The sequence below is a fragment of the Durio zibethinus genome, chromosome 3 (genome assembly GCF_047325235.1).
Source record: "Durio zibethinus cultivar Kanyao isolate XHJ-2024 chromosome 3, ASM4732523v1, whole genome shotgun sequence".
Taxonomy (NCBI): domain Eukaryota; kingdom Viridiplantae; phylum Streptophyta; class Magnoliopsida; order Malvales; family Malvaceae; genus Durio; species Durio zibethinus.
In genome coordinates, this window is record NC_143164.1 from 25,401,922 (window position 1) to 25,416,312 (window position 14,391).

Consider the following 14,391-nt stretch of genomic DNA (forward strand, 5'->3'; position numbering starts at 1 on the left):
CTATGCCTAAGCCAACCCATGAAACCGGCGTGCGGGCGCTCAGCCGGTCGAAGAGGCAGAATACGCAAGCCGGGGATTAGCCCGGTCCCCCCTACGTGCTGCCAATCCTGCTATCGTAACCTTCGATCCAGTCTGATCTTAGACTGAGAATGAACTCCGTATGCTTAGACTGGGCATGAAGTCCGTATGCCTAAGTCAACCCACGAAACGAGAGTGCGGGCGCTCAGTCGACCAGAGGGGCAGGATGCGCAAGTCGGGGATCGAACGGGTGGTAGGTTGGTTCAAGCACATCTTCATGTTTCTATCCTGCCAATGCCATTTTTATGGCTTGTAAATTCATACAATGGTCCCCTAAGCCTTCATGTGAAGTTTCGTGGCAAGACGACCCGTTTTCTATTTTTCACGATTTTCAAAACATTTTACGGTTCGGGATTTTTTAAAATTTTTTTAGGAAGCATTTGGTCCCCAAATTTGGTAGAGGTGATCCTTGTATTTTTTTTGGCATGCATAAAACAATTCAGCTAAAAACTCGAAGTGGAGAAGATTTTGTGACCGTTTGAAAAAAGTGTCCCCATTTCAGACACTTTAATGGCTACTGACAGCAAACCTATAAAATGTCAAATGCTCTTTAAGGGGGTGTGAGTTCTTGAGGTTTGATAAGGGATAGGGGGCCAATATAAGGGCCAAGTGTCATGCCCTGGGTGGGCACGCCAGGCACATCAGGCGCACCAGCAGGTGAGCCAGAGGTTGAGGCTCACAGACCAGGCATGCTGGCGGGTATCTGTGCGCAAAGCCTAGCAAACGAGTTTAGAACGCCCACCCAACTTGCAGGCCAGCCCGTGAGACCAAGGCCTGGAATACAAGCTGCCCACACCACATCTAGAAGGGCTCAAGGTGCTGGACACGTAGGGGAAGCTTCCAGAAGCAGGCAAGATCAGGAGCAACATCCTGGCAGATTTGGTTGACCCTGAAAATCAGGAGTTAGCATCCTGATTGATTGTAATCTGTATAATCCCATGATTTTAGCCTTTATTCTAGGGATATTTCCATTAAGTGTAAGCTGGAGCCTCAACTATAAATAGAGGGCTGCTCCTCCCTCATTTGTACACCATCAAACACTTTTGTTTCAGTGAATACAAGAGCATTTCCCGAATTCTGCCTTCTTATCCTGTTTCTCTTTAACTTGCGTAATCAGCCCTTCTTGTTGTTGTAGTGCCCATACGCTTGTGTGTTTGGCTGACTTAGGCATAAAAGAGGAGATTCCAAGCCTTAGGCCACACGGTTTCTGAGTCTAAGGTCAGAGCCCGTAATAGTTGGTATCAGAGCAAGTTCGATTCTGCTTGTTTGTGTTGTGTAGGTTAGAAGAGATGGCATCCCAAAGTGACGCTGCTAACCAACAACCAGAGGCCCAAGAGCATGGGCATGGAAGAGGGAGGAAAGCCAGTTCTAGAGATATCTGGTCTACCTGGACGATAGGCTGGCCAAGGTGGAAGTGACCATGGGCGACATGGAGGAGAAGCTTGAGGGGGTAGAGACTCACATTGGATCGCTAGACTCTATGGGGGAGGAGATCCAAAGTGAGTTGCAAGCTACTCTCAACAAAGGCTTGGACGTGTTCACCCAAAAGAATCAGACCTTGGAGGTTGAAGTGCTGACCTTGCGCGATGGCATGGAGGCCATGTGCCAGCGGATGGAGGAGCTTACCAATGAGCTCGTTGCTTGCAAGACTGCCATTGGGAATGGCATGTTTGCTGGAGTGTCCAAGTCCAGATTGGATGTCCCCAAGCCTAAGGAGTTCAAGGGGACTAGGGTGGCCAAGGAAGTAGATAACTACCTTTGGGGTATGGAGCAGTACTTCCAGGCCATGGGCATGCAAGATGAGGCGATGAAGGTAAGCACCGCTGCTATGTATCTCACTGATGTAGCCTTATTGTGGTAGAGGCGCAGGTGTGATGATGTTAGGCATGGGAGCGCCAAGATTAGAACCTAGGCAGAGTTCCAAAAAGAGTTCAGAGAACAATTTTACCCGAAGTATGCTAATGATGAGGTGCGGGCAAAGTTGTGCAGGCTGAACCAGCAAGGGGACATAAGAGAGTATGTCTAAAAATTCTCTGAACTGATGCTACAGATCTTGGATCTAGGTGAGAAGGACACCTTATTTGCTTTCATGGATGGGTTGAAGCCGTGGGTGAAGCATGAGCTACAAAGAAGAGGAGTTCATGACTTGGCTAAAGCCATGACTACTACCGAGGCCTTGATAGAGCTCAAGCTCTGAACAAGTTCGAGTCTACCAAGCCCAAGGGTAAGGGCAGGGACGATAGGGATCGAACGAAGCAGTCCAAAGGGAAGGACCATGATCGGGAGTCCAAGGATGGAGACCGAGACCATTCAATGAAAGATGGTGAGAGGAAGCCACTAGTAGGCAAGTGGAAAGCAAAAGGGGACCGAGAGCCACTAGCATGTTACCTATGTGGAGGGAGCCACATAGCGCGTAATTACCCGTAGAAGGGCAAGATGGCTGCTGTAGACAAGGAGTCTAACGAGGAGCCAGAGTCAGGGGCAGTAAAGCTTGGGTCATTGGTGGTCAATGCTATCCAAAGTAAGGGAAGCCGTAAGCCAAAGGGCTTAATGTTTGCGGATCTGATGGTTACGGTCAGAAGGTGAGCGTACTGGTGGACACAAGTGCCTCACATCTTTTTATTTCAGGTGATAGAGCCTGGAAGCTCAGACTAAAGGTGCAGAAAAGGACTGGTACCATCAAAACGATGAACTCCGAGGAAGTTCCAGCCATTGGAGTAGCGCGGGGAGTGGAGTTGCAGCTTGGAAACTGGAAAGCAAGGAGACCATTGAGGTAATACCCCTTGACGACTATGAGTTTGTGATTGGGTTGGATTTCCTTGTTTGGATTAATGCCCTCCTTGTGCCTTTTGCCGATTGTGTTTGCATCTTGGATGCACGGTGCCAATGCCTAGTGCCATTGAAGAGAGGGTTTGGAGTTGGGTTGTGGGTGGTGTCAGCCATCCAATTTGCCAAGGCGATAAGCAGACAAGAAGACACCTTCTTGGCAGCCCTGAAATATGATGAGCCAAGGGAGAGGGAGACCGAGTCACCCTTAGAGGTGCTAAAGGTGCTGAAGACCTTTAGTGATGTGATGCCCACAAAGCTACCTAGCAAGCTACCACCTAAGAGGAAGGTGGACCACAAGATCGAGCTGGTGTCCGAGGCCAAGCCACCAGCTAGTGCCCCTTATCGAATGTCTCCACCAGAGTTGGAGGAGTTGAGGAAGTAGCTTAAAGAGTTAGTTGATTTTGGCTTCATCAGGCCATCGAAGGCACCCTATGGTGTACCGATTCTATTTCAACGCAAGCATGATGGGTCGTTACGGCTGTGCATAGACTATCGGGCTTTGAACAAACTGACCATCAAGAACAAGTACCCCATCCCACTCATTGCGGACTTGTGCGATTAACTTGGGAGTGCAAGGTGGTTCACCAAGCTGGATTTGAGGTCAGGCTACTATCAAGTCAACATCGTGGAGAGAGATGAGCCAAAGACATCATGTGTCACTCGGTATGGTTCGTATGAGTTCTTGGTGATGCCTTTCGGACTCACGAACGCCCTAGCAACATTCTACACCCTTATGAACAAGGTACTTCAGTCATTCCTTGATCAGTTTGTTGTGGTTTTTTTGGATGACATTGTGATCTATAGCCAGACTTTGGGAGAGCATGTAGACCACTTGAGACAGGTGTTCGAGGTGTTGTGGGTGCACAAGCTGTTTGTCAAGAGGGAGAAGTGCTCATTCACCCAGCAGGAGATCCCATTCCTTGGCCACATAGTGGGAGGTGGCAGGATACGCATGGATGAAGGCAAGATACACACCATCTTGGAGTGGCAACCACCAACTAAGGTCACTGAGTTGAGATCATTGCTTGGGTTAGTCAACTACTACAGGCACTTCATCAAAGGTCACTCAGCAATAGCCATGCCATTGACTGACTTGCTCAAGAAAGGGAAAGCATGGGAGTGGAGCGCAGGGTGCCAGGAAGCCTTTGACAGGTTGAAGCGGGCTGTGACCAAGGAGCCAATCTTGGCCTTGCCAGACCATGCCAAGCCGTATGAGGTGCATACAGATGCATCAAACTTTGCCATAAGGGGTATGTTGATGTAGGAGGGATGTCTAGTCGCGTTCGAGAGCAGGAAGCTGAACAAGACTGAGCGTAAGTACACAGTCTAAGAGAAGGAGATGACTGCAGTGGTGTACTACTTGCACACTTGGTGCCATTACTTGTTGGGGTCGAGGTTCGTGGTTAGGGTGGACAATGTGGTGACCAGCTACTTTCAGACGCATAAGAAGCTGTCCCCTAAGTAGGCGAGATGGTAAGATTTTCTTATGAAATTTGATTTCCAGATGGAATACAAGCCAGGGTGGGTGAACCTAGTGGTAGACGCCTTGAGCAGGAAGGCTAACCTTGCTGCCATTAGCCAACCAGAGGGGTCACTGGTGCCGCGCATCAAGGAGGGACTTAAGTATAATCTTACAGCCAAGGCCTTGATGGAGTACGCCCAGCAATGTAAGACTAGGCGATTTTGGTTGTAGGATGGCTTGCTGTACACCAGGGGAAGTAGACTGTTTATGCCACAGCACGGGAAGCTCTGCAAGGAAGTTTTGCAAGAATGCCATGATTCAAGGTGGGCTGGACACCCCGAAGTGAGCCGTACCTTGGTGTTGATCGAAGACCGGTACTACTGGCCGCACATGAGGGACGATGTGGAGGCCTATGTGAAGAGTTATCTTGTGTGCCAACAGGACAAGGTGGAGCTCAAGAAACCAGGCGGTCTTTTGGAGCCATTGCCAATGCCAGAGCGACCATGAGAGAGTGTTCTCTGGACTTTACAGTTGGTCTACCCAAAGCAAAAGGGTTTGGAAGCATCATGGTAGTGGTGGACAGGTTTTCCAAGTATGGAATCTTCATTCCAGCAACCAAAGAGTGCCCAGCCGAGGAGGCAGCTCGATTGTCCCTGAAGAACATGGTTAAGTACTGGAGAGTGCCGAGGACCATTGTTAGTGATCAGGATGACCATTTCACGGGCAGGTTATGGACTAAGTTTTTCAAGCTATTAGGGTCAGACTTGAACTTTTCCACCAGCATGCATCCGCAGACCGATGGGTAGACAGAACGAGTGAATGGACTATTGGAGGTCTACCTCAGGCACTATGTGAGTGCCATACAAAAGGACTGGCCAAAGCTGCTAGATATTGTACAATTTTCCTACAACTTGCAAAGGAGTGAGGCAACGAACCAGAGCCCATTTGAGGTTGTGACAGGGCAACAACCACTAACACCCGGTTCGATTGCTACAGGTTATACAGGGTCAAATCCAGCAGCCTATAAGTTTGCCAAGGCATGGCAAGAGCAAACTGACTTGGCCAGAGTTTGTCTACACAAGGCGGCCAAGAGGTCGAAGAAGTGGGCAGACCAGAATAGGCGGGACGTGTAGTTCCAGGTTGGAGACTTGGTGTTGGTGAAGCTGCATCCCATTGTGCACCATAGAGGGCTGCACAAAGGCCTAGTTCGGAGGTATGAAGGACCTTTTCGAGTAGTCAATAGGGTAGGCAAGGTTGCCTACAATCTGGATATCCCACCCAAGCCAAGGGTACACCCAGTGTTCCATGTGAGCATGCTCAAGCCGTTCCATGAGGATGAGGGAGATCCAGGACGGGCAGAGTCAAAGCGTGTGCCATTGGGAGCAAGGGCCTCATATGAGAAGGTGGTCCATAGCATCATAGCTGATCGGGAGGTGAGACAAAAGAACTATCAGCCAAGACAAGAGTACTTGGTGCGCTGGAGGGACTTTCAGACAGTGAGGCCAACTGGGAACCAGCAGATGACTTATGGCAGTTCGGGGACCAGATCAGGTAGTACCATGCAGAAGACGCAATGAGGGCATTGTGCAATCAGGTAGGGGAGAATGTCATACCTTGGGCGGGCACGCTAGGCACATCAAGCGCACCAGCAGGTGAGCTAGAGGTTAAGGCCCACAGACCAAGCGTCGCGTAAAGCCTAGCAAACGAGTTCAGAACGCCCCCCCAACTCACGGGTCAGCGCATGAGACCAAGGCCTAGCATACAAGCTGCCCGCACCACATCCAGAGGGGCCCAAGGTGCTGGACATGCAAGGGAAGCTTTTGGAAGCAGGTAGGATCAGCAGCAGCATCCTGGTAGATTTGGTTGACCCTGAAAATCAGGAGTTAGCATCCTGATTGATTGTAATCTGTATAATCCCATGATTTTAGCCTTTATTCTAAGGATATTTCCATTAAGTGTAAGCTGGAGCCTCAACTATAAATAGAGGGCTGCTCCTCCCTCTTTTGTACACTATCAAACACTTCTGTTTCAGTGAATATAAGAGCATCTCCAAAATTCTGCCTTCTTATCCTGTTTCTCTTTAACTTGCGTAATCAGCCCTTCCCGTTGTTCTAGTGCTCGTACGCTTGTGTTTAGGCTGACTTAGGCCATTGCACATCATGTGCGCACACCCCCCGACCCCCCCAATCATCAGAACCCCCAATGTCCCCGGTTAGGCTCTCCAACGATTGTGCCCCGGGCGAAAAAAATACGGCACCAGCACATGCTCGAGCCCAGCATCTGGACCGTGGCTCAAACTCCTAGACTGAGAATGAACTCCGTATGCTTAGACATGGAATGAACTCCGTATACCTAAGCCAACCCATGAAACGAGCGTGCGGGCTCTCAGCATGTCGAAGATGCAGAATGTGCAAGTCGGGGATCGGCCCGGTCCCCCTCTGTGTGCTGCCAATCCCGCTGCCATAACCATTGATCCGACTGGGGCTTAGACATGGAATGAACTCCCTATTCCTAAGCCAACCCACGAAATGGGCATGCGGGCGCTCAGTCGGTCGGAGAGGCAGAATGCACAAGTCGGGGATTGGCCCGGTCCCCCCTGTGTGCTGCCGATCCTGCTACCGCAACACTCGATCCGATTCGATCTTAGACTGGGAATGAACTCCATACGCTTAGATTGGGGATGAACTTCGTATGCGTAAGTCAACACAAGAAACAAGTGTGCGGGTGCTCAGCCGGTCGAAGAGGTCAGTCGGAGAGGTAGAATGCGAAAGTCAGGGATCAGCCCGATCCCCCCTGCGTGTTGCCGATCCTGCTGCTGGTTCTGCTACCGCAACCCTCGGTCCGATCCGATCTTAGACTGGGAATGAACTCCGTAGGCTTAGACATGGAATGAACTCCGTATGCCTAAGCCAACCCACGAAACAAGCGTGCAGGCGCTCAGTCGACCAGAGAGGCAGAATGTGTAAGCCGGGGACCGACCCGATCCCTCTTGTGTGCTGTCGATCCTGTGGCTGCAACCATCGGTTTGGTCTGATCTTAGACTGGGAATGAACTCCATATGCCTAAGTCAACCCACGAAACGAGCGTTCGGGTGCTGAGCCGGCCGGAGAGGCATAATGCATAAGCCGAGGATCGACATGGTCCCCTTCTATGTGCTGCCGGTCCCGCTGCCACTACCCTCAGTTTGACTGGGGCTTAGACATGAAATGAACTCCCTATGCCTAAGCCAACCCACGAAACGGGTGTGCGGACGCTCAGTCGGTCGGAGAGGCAGAATGCGCAAGTCGGGGAGCGGTCCAATCCCCCCTGCGTGCTGTCGATCCTGCTGTCATAACCCTCGGTCTGGTCCAATCTTAGACTGGGAATGAACTCCGTATGCTTAGACTGGGGATGAACTTCGTATGCTTAGACTGAAGATGAACTTCGTATGCCTAAGTCAATCCATGAAACGAGCGTCCAGGCGCTCAGCCGATCGGAGAGACCGGTCGGAGAGGCATAATGCGTAAGCCGGGGATCAGCCCGATCCCCCTCTGCGTGCTGTCGATCCCACTGCCGGTCCTGCTGCCATAACCCTTTGTTCGGCTGGGGCTTAGACATGGAATGAACTTCGTATGCCTAAGCCAACCCATGAAACGAGCGTGCGGGCTATCGATCCCCCCTGCATGCTATCGATCCTGCTACCGTCACCCTCGATCCGATCCGATCATAGACTGGGAATGAACTCCGTATGGTTGGACTGCGGATGAACTTCGTATGCCTAAGTCAACCCATGAAACGAGTGTGCGGGTGCTCAGCCGATCAGAGATGTAGAATACACAAGCCGAAGATCGGCTCGATCTTCCCTTACGTGCTGTCAATCCAGCTAATGGTCCTACTGCCGCAACCCTCGGTGCGGTCTGATCTTAGACTGGGAATGAACTCTATATGCTTAGACATGGAATGAACTCCGTATCCCTAAGCCAACCCACAAAACGAGCGTGCGGGCGCTCGATCGGTTGGACAGGCAGAATGCGTAAGCTGGGGACTGGCCTGGTCCCCCTACGTGCTGTCGATCCTGCTACCACAACCCTCAGTCCGATCTGATCTTAGATTGGGAATGAACTTCGTATGCCTAAGTCAACCCACGAAACAAGCATTCGGGCGCAGAGCCTACCGGAGAGGCATAACGGGCAAGCCAGGGATCGACCCGGTCCCCTTCTACGTGTTGCCGGTCCCACTGCTACAATCCTCAGTCCGACTGGGGCTTAGACATGGAATGAACTCACTATGCCTAAGCCAACCCATAAAACGGGCGTGTGGGCGCTCAGTCGGCCAGAGAGGCAGAATGGGCAAGCCTGGGATCGACCCAGTCCCCCCTGCGTGCTGTCGATCCTACTGCTGGTCCTGCTATCGTAACCCTCAATCCGATCCGATCTTAGACTGGGAATGAACTCCGTATGCTTAGACGTGGAATAAACTCTGTATGCCTAAGCCAACCCACGAAACGAGCGTGCAAGCGCTCAACCGACCGGAGAGGGAGAATGCACAAGCCAGGGATCGACCCGATCCCCCACTGCGTGCTATCGATACTACGGCCACAACCCTCGGTTTGGTCTGATCTTAGACTGGGAATGAACTCTGTATGCCTAAGTCAACCCACAAAATGAGCATTCGGGCGCTAAGCCGATCGGAGAGGCATAATGTGCAAGTCGGGGATCAACCCGATCCCCCTCTGCGTGCTGTCGGTCTCGCTACCACAACCCTCTGTTCGGCTGGGGCTTATACATGGAATGATCTCCCTATGCCTAAGCCAACCCATGAAACGGGCGTGCGGGCGCTCAACCGGTCTGAGACGCAGAATGCGCAAGCTGAGGAACGGCCCAGTCCCCTCTGCGTGCTATCAATCTTGCTGCCGTAACCCTCGGTCTGGTCCGATCTTAGACTAGGAATGAACTCCATATGTTTAGACTAGGGATGAACTCCGTATGCCTAAGTCAACCCACGAAGCAAGCGTGTGGACGCTCAGTTTACCGGAGAGGCAAGATGCGCAAGCCGAGGATCGAACGGGTGGTAGGTGGGTTCAAGCACATCTTCATATTTCTGCCATACCAATGCCATTTTTATGTCTTGTAAATTCATACAATGGTACCCTATGCCTTCATGTGATGTTTCCTAGCAAGACGACCCGTTTTCTATTTTTCATGATTTTTGAAACTTTTTATGGTTCGGGATTTTTTAAAATTTTTTTTCAAACAGTTTTGTCCCCAAATTTGGTAGAGGTCATCCTTGTATTTTTTTTGGCATGCACAAAATAATTCAGCTAAAAACTCAAATTAGAGAAGATTTTGTGACTGAGTGAAAAAAATGCAGTACCAACACATGTCCGAGCCCAGCATTTGCACCGTGGCTCAAACTCTTAGACTGGGAATGAAATCTATATGCTTAGACATGGAATCAACTCTGTATGCCTAAGCCAAGCCATAAAATGAGCGTGCAGGCGTTCAGCTAGCCGAAGAGGTAGAATACGCAAGCTGGGGACCGGCCCGATCCCCCCTCTGTGTGCTGCCGATCCCGTTGCCACAACCCTCGATCCAGCTAGGGCTTAGACATGGAATGAACTCCCTATGCCTAAGCCAATCCATAAAACAGGTGTGTGGGCGCTCAGCAGGTCAGAGAGGCAGAATGCACAAGCCTGGGATCAGCCCGGTCCCCCCTGCATGCTATCGATCCTACTGCTGCAACCCTCGATCTAGTTCGATCTTAGAATAGGAATGAACTATGTATGCTTAGACTGGGGATGAACTCCGTATGCCTAAGTCAACCCATGAAACGAGCGTACGGGCGCTCAGCCGGTAGGAGAGGCTGGTTGGAGAGGCAAAATGCATAAGTCAGGGATTGACCCAGTCCCCTCTGCGTGCTGTTGATCCTGCTGCTGGTCCTGCTGCCGCAACCCTTGGTCTGGTTCGATCTTAGACTGGGAATAAACTCAGTATGCCTAAGCCAACCCACGAAACGAGCGTGTGGGTGCTCAGCCGACCAGAGAGGTAGAATGTGAAAGTCAGGGATCGACTCGGTCCCTCCCTGCGTGCTGTCGATCCTGCTGCCGCAACCTTCAGTCCAGTCTAATCATAGACTGGGAATGAACTTCATATGCCTAAGTTAACCCAAAAAACAAGCGTTCGGGTACTGAGCCAGTCGGAGAGGCATAATGCGCAAGCCAGGGATTGACATGGTCCCCCTCTGCGTGCTGCCGGTACATGCATAACCCTTGGTCCGGCTGGGGCTTAGACATGGAATGAACTCCCTATACCTAAGCCAACCCACGAAATGGGTGTGTGCGCACTCAGCAGGTCGAGAGGCAGAATGCGCAAGTCGGGGATCAGCTCGGTCCCCCCTGCGTGCTGTCGATCCTGCGGCCGCAACCCTCGGTCTGGTCCAATCTTTGACTAGGAATGAACTCCGTATGCTTAGACTAGGGATGAACTCCATATGCTTAGAGTGAAGATGAACTTCGTATGCCTAAGTCAACCGATCGGAGAGGTCGATCGGAGAGGCATAATGCGCAAGCCGAGGATCAGTTTGGTCCCCCTTTGCGTGCTGCCGATCCCGTTGCCAGTCTTGTTGCCATAACCTTTGGTCTGGCTGGGGCTTAGACAAGGAATGAACTTCGTATGCCTAAGCCAACCCACGAAACGAGCGTGTGGGCGCTCAGCCAACCGAAGAGGTAGAATGTGCAAGCCGAGGATTGGCCAGATCCCCCCCTGCATGCTGTCGATCCTACTGCTGGTCCTGTTGTCACAACCCTCGATCCAGTCCGATCTTAGACTGGGAATGAACTCCGTATGCTTAGACATGGAATGAACTCCGTATGCCTAAGCCAACCCACGAAATGAGCGTGCGAGCACTCAGCCGATCAGAGAGTAAGAATGCGCAAGCCGACGACCAGCCCGATCCCCCCTACGTGTTGTCAATCTACTGCGGCAACCCTCGGTCCTGTCCGATCTTAGACTAGGAATGAACTCCGTATGCCTAAGTCAACCCACAAAATGAGCGTGCGGGCACTGAGCTGGTCGGAGAGGCATAATGCGCAAGCCAAGGATCGGCCCGATCCCTCTCTGAGTGCTGTCGATCCCGCTGCCACAACCCTCGGTCTGGCTGGGGCATAGACGTAGAATGAGCTCCCTATGCCTAAGCCAACCCATGAAACGGGCGTGCGGGCACTCAACCGACCGAAGAGGTAGAATGCACAAGCTAGGGATCGACCTGGTCCCACCTACATGCTGCCGATCCTACTGCCACAACCCTCGGTCCAATTCGATCTTAGACTGGGAATGAACTCCGTATGATTAGACTAGGGATGAACTCTATATGCCTAAGTCAACCCATAAAACGAGCGTGCGGACGCTCAGCAAACCAGAGAGGCAGGATGTGCAAGTCGGGGATCGAACGGGTGGTAGGTGGGTTCAAGCACATCTTCATATTTCTGCCATGCCAATGCCATTTTTATGGCCTATAAATTCATACAATGGTCCCCTATGCCTTCATGTGAAGTTTCGTGGCAAGGCGACCCGTTTTCTATTTTTCTCGATTTTTAAAACTTTTTACAGTTCGAGATTTTTTAAAATTTCTTTAGAAAGAGTTTTGTTCCCAAATTTTGTGGAGGTGATCCTTGTAATTTTTTTGGCATGCATAAAAAAATTCAGCTAAAAACTCAAAGTGGAGAAGATTTTGTGACCGTTAGAAAAAAGTGTCCCCATTTTAGACACTTTAATGGCTACTGGCAGCAAACCTATAAAATCAGAAATGCTCTTTAAGGGGGTGTGAGTTCTCAAGGTTTGATGAGGGATAGGGGGCCAATATAGGGGCCAAGTACCAGCACCCATCGCACATCATGTGCGCACACCCCCCGGCCCCCCCAATCGTCGGAACCCCCAACGCCATCGGTTAGGCTCTCCGGTGATGCTACAATGATGGTGCCCCGGGCGAAAAAAATGTGGCACCAGCACATGCCCGAGCCCAGCATGTTCATCGTGGCTCAAAATCTTAGACTGGGAATGAACTCCGTATGCTTAGACATTGAATGAACTCCGTATGGCTAAGCCAACCCATGAAACGAGTGTGCGAGCGCTCAGCCGGTCGGAGAGGTAGAATGTGCAAGTCGGGGATCGACTCGGTCCCCCTCTACGTGTTACCGGTCCCACTGCCACAACCCTCGATCTGGCTAGGGGTTAGACTTGGAATGAACTCCCTATGCCTAAGCCAACCCACGAAACGGGCATGCGGGTGCTCAACCGGCCGGAGAGGCAGGATGCGTAAGCCAGGGATCGGCGTGGTCCCCCCTGCGTGCTGTCGATCCTGCTACCGCAACCCTCAGTCCGGTTCGATCTTAGACTGGGAATGAACTTCGTATGCTTAGACTGGGGATGAACTCCGTATGCGTAAGTCAACCCACGAAACGAGCGTGCGGGCTTTCAATCGATCGGAGAGGCTGGTCAGAGAGGCAGAATGCCTAAGTTGGGGATCGACCCAAGACCCCCCTTCGTGCTGTCGATCCTACTACTGGTCCTGCTATCGTAACCCTCAGTCCAGTCTGATCTTAGACTAGGAATGAACTCCATATGGTTAGACATGGAATGAACTCGTATGCCTAAGCCAACCCACGAAACGAGCATGCGGGCGCTTAGCCGGCCGAAGAGACAGAATGCGCAAGTCGGGGATTGGCTCGGTCCCCCATGCGTGCTGTCGATCCTGCTGCCGCAACCCTCAGTTCGGTTCGATCTTAAATTGGGAATGAACTCCGTATGCCTAAGTCAACCCACAAAACGAGCGTTCGGGTGCTGAGTTGGTCGGAAACACATAATGTGCAAGCCGGGGATCAGCCAGTCCCCTTCTGCGTGCTGCTTGTGCCGCTGCCACAACCCTCAGTCCAGCTAGGGCTTAGACATGGAATGAACTCCCTATGCCTAAGCTAACCCATGAAATAGGCATGTGGGCGCTCAGTCGGTCGAAGAGGTAGAATGCGCAAGCCAGGGATCGGCCCGATCCCCCTTGCATGCTGTCGATCTTGCTGCCGTAACCCTTTGTTCGGTCCGATCTTAGACTGGGAATGAACTCCATATGCCTAAGTCAACCCACGAAATGAGCGTACGGGCGCTCAACCGGCTGGAGAGGCATAATGCGCAAGTCGAGGGTCAGCCCAGTCCCCTTGTGCATGTTGTCGATCCCGCTGCCAGTCCTGCGGCCACAACCCTCGGTCCGGCTAGGGATTAGACATGGAATGAACTCTATATGCCTAAGCCAACCCATGAAATGAGCTTACGGGCGCTCAGCCGGCCGGAGAGGTAGAATGCACAAGCTGGGGATCGGTCCAGTCCCCCCTACATGCTATTGATCCTGTTGCTGGTCCTGTTGCTGCAACACTCAATCCGGTTTGATCTTAGACTAGGAATGAACTCCGTATGCTTAGACATGGAATGAACTCTGTATGCCTAAGCCAACCCACGAAACGAGCGTACGGGCACTCAACTGACCGAAGAGGCAAAATGCACAAGCCGAGGATCGACCCGGTCCCTCTCTGCGTGCTATCGATCCTGCTATCGCAACCCTTGGTCCAGTCCGATCTTAGACCAGGAATGAACTCCGTATGTCTAAGTTAACCCATGAAATGAGCGTGCAGGCGCTAAGCAGGCTAGAGAGGCATAATGCGCAAGTCGAGGATCAACCAGATCCCTCTCTGCGTGCTACAGGTCCCACTGCTACAACCCTCAATCCGGCTGGGGCTTAGACATGGAATGACCTCCCTATGCCTAAGCCAACCCATGAAACGGGCGTGCGGACGCTCAGCCGGCCGAAGAGGCAGAATGCGCAAGCCGAGAATCGATCCAATCCCCTTTGCTTGCTGCCGATATGCTATCGTAACCTTCGGTCCGGTCTGATCTTAGACTAGGAATGAAATCTGTATGCTTAGACTGGGGATGAACTCCGTATGCCTAAGTCAACCCACGAAACGAGCGTGTGGATGCTCAACCGACCAGAGAGACAGG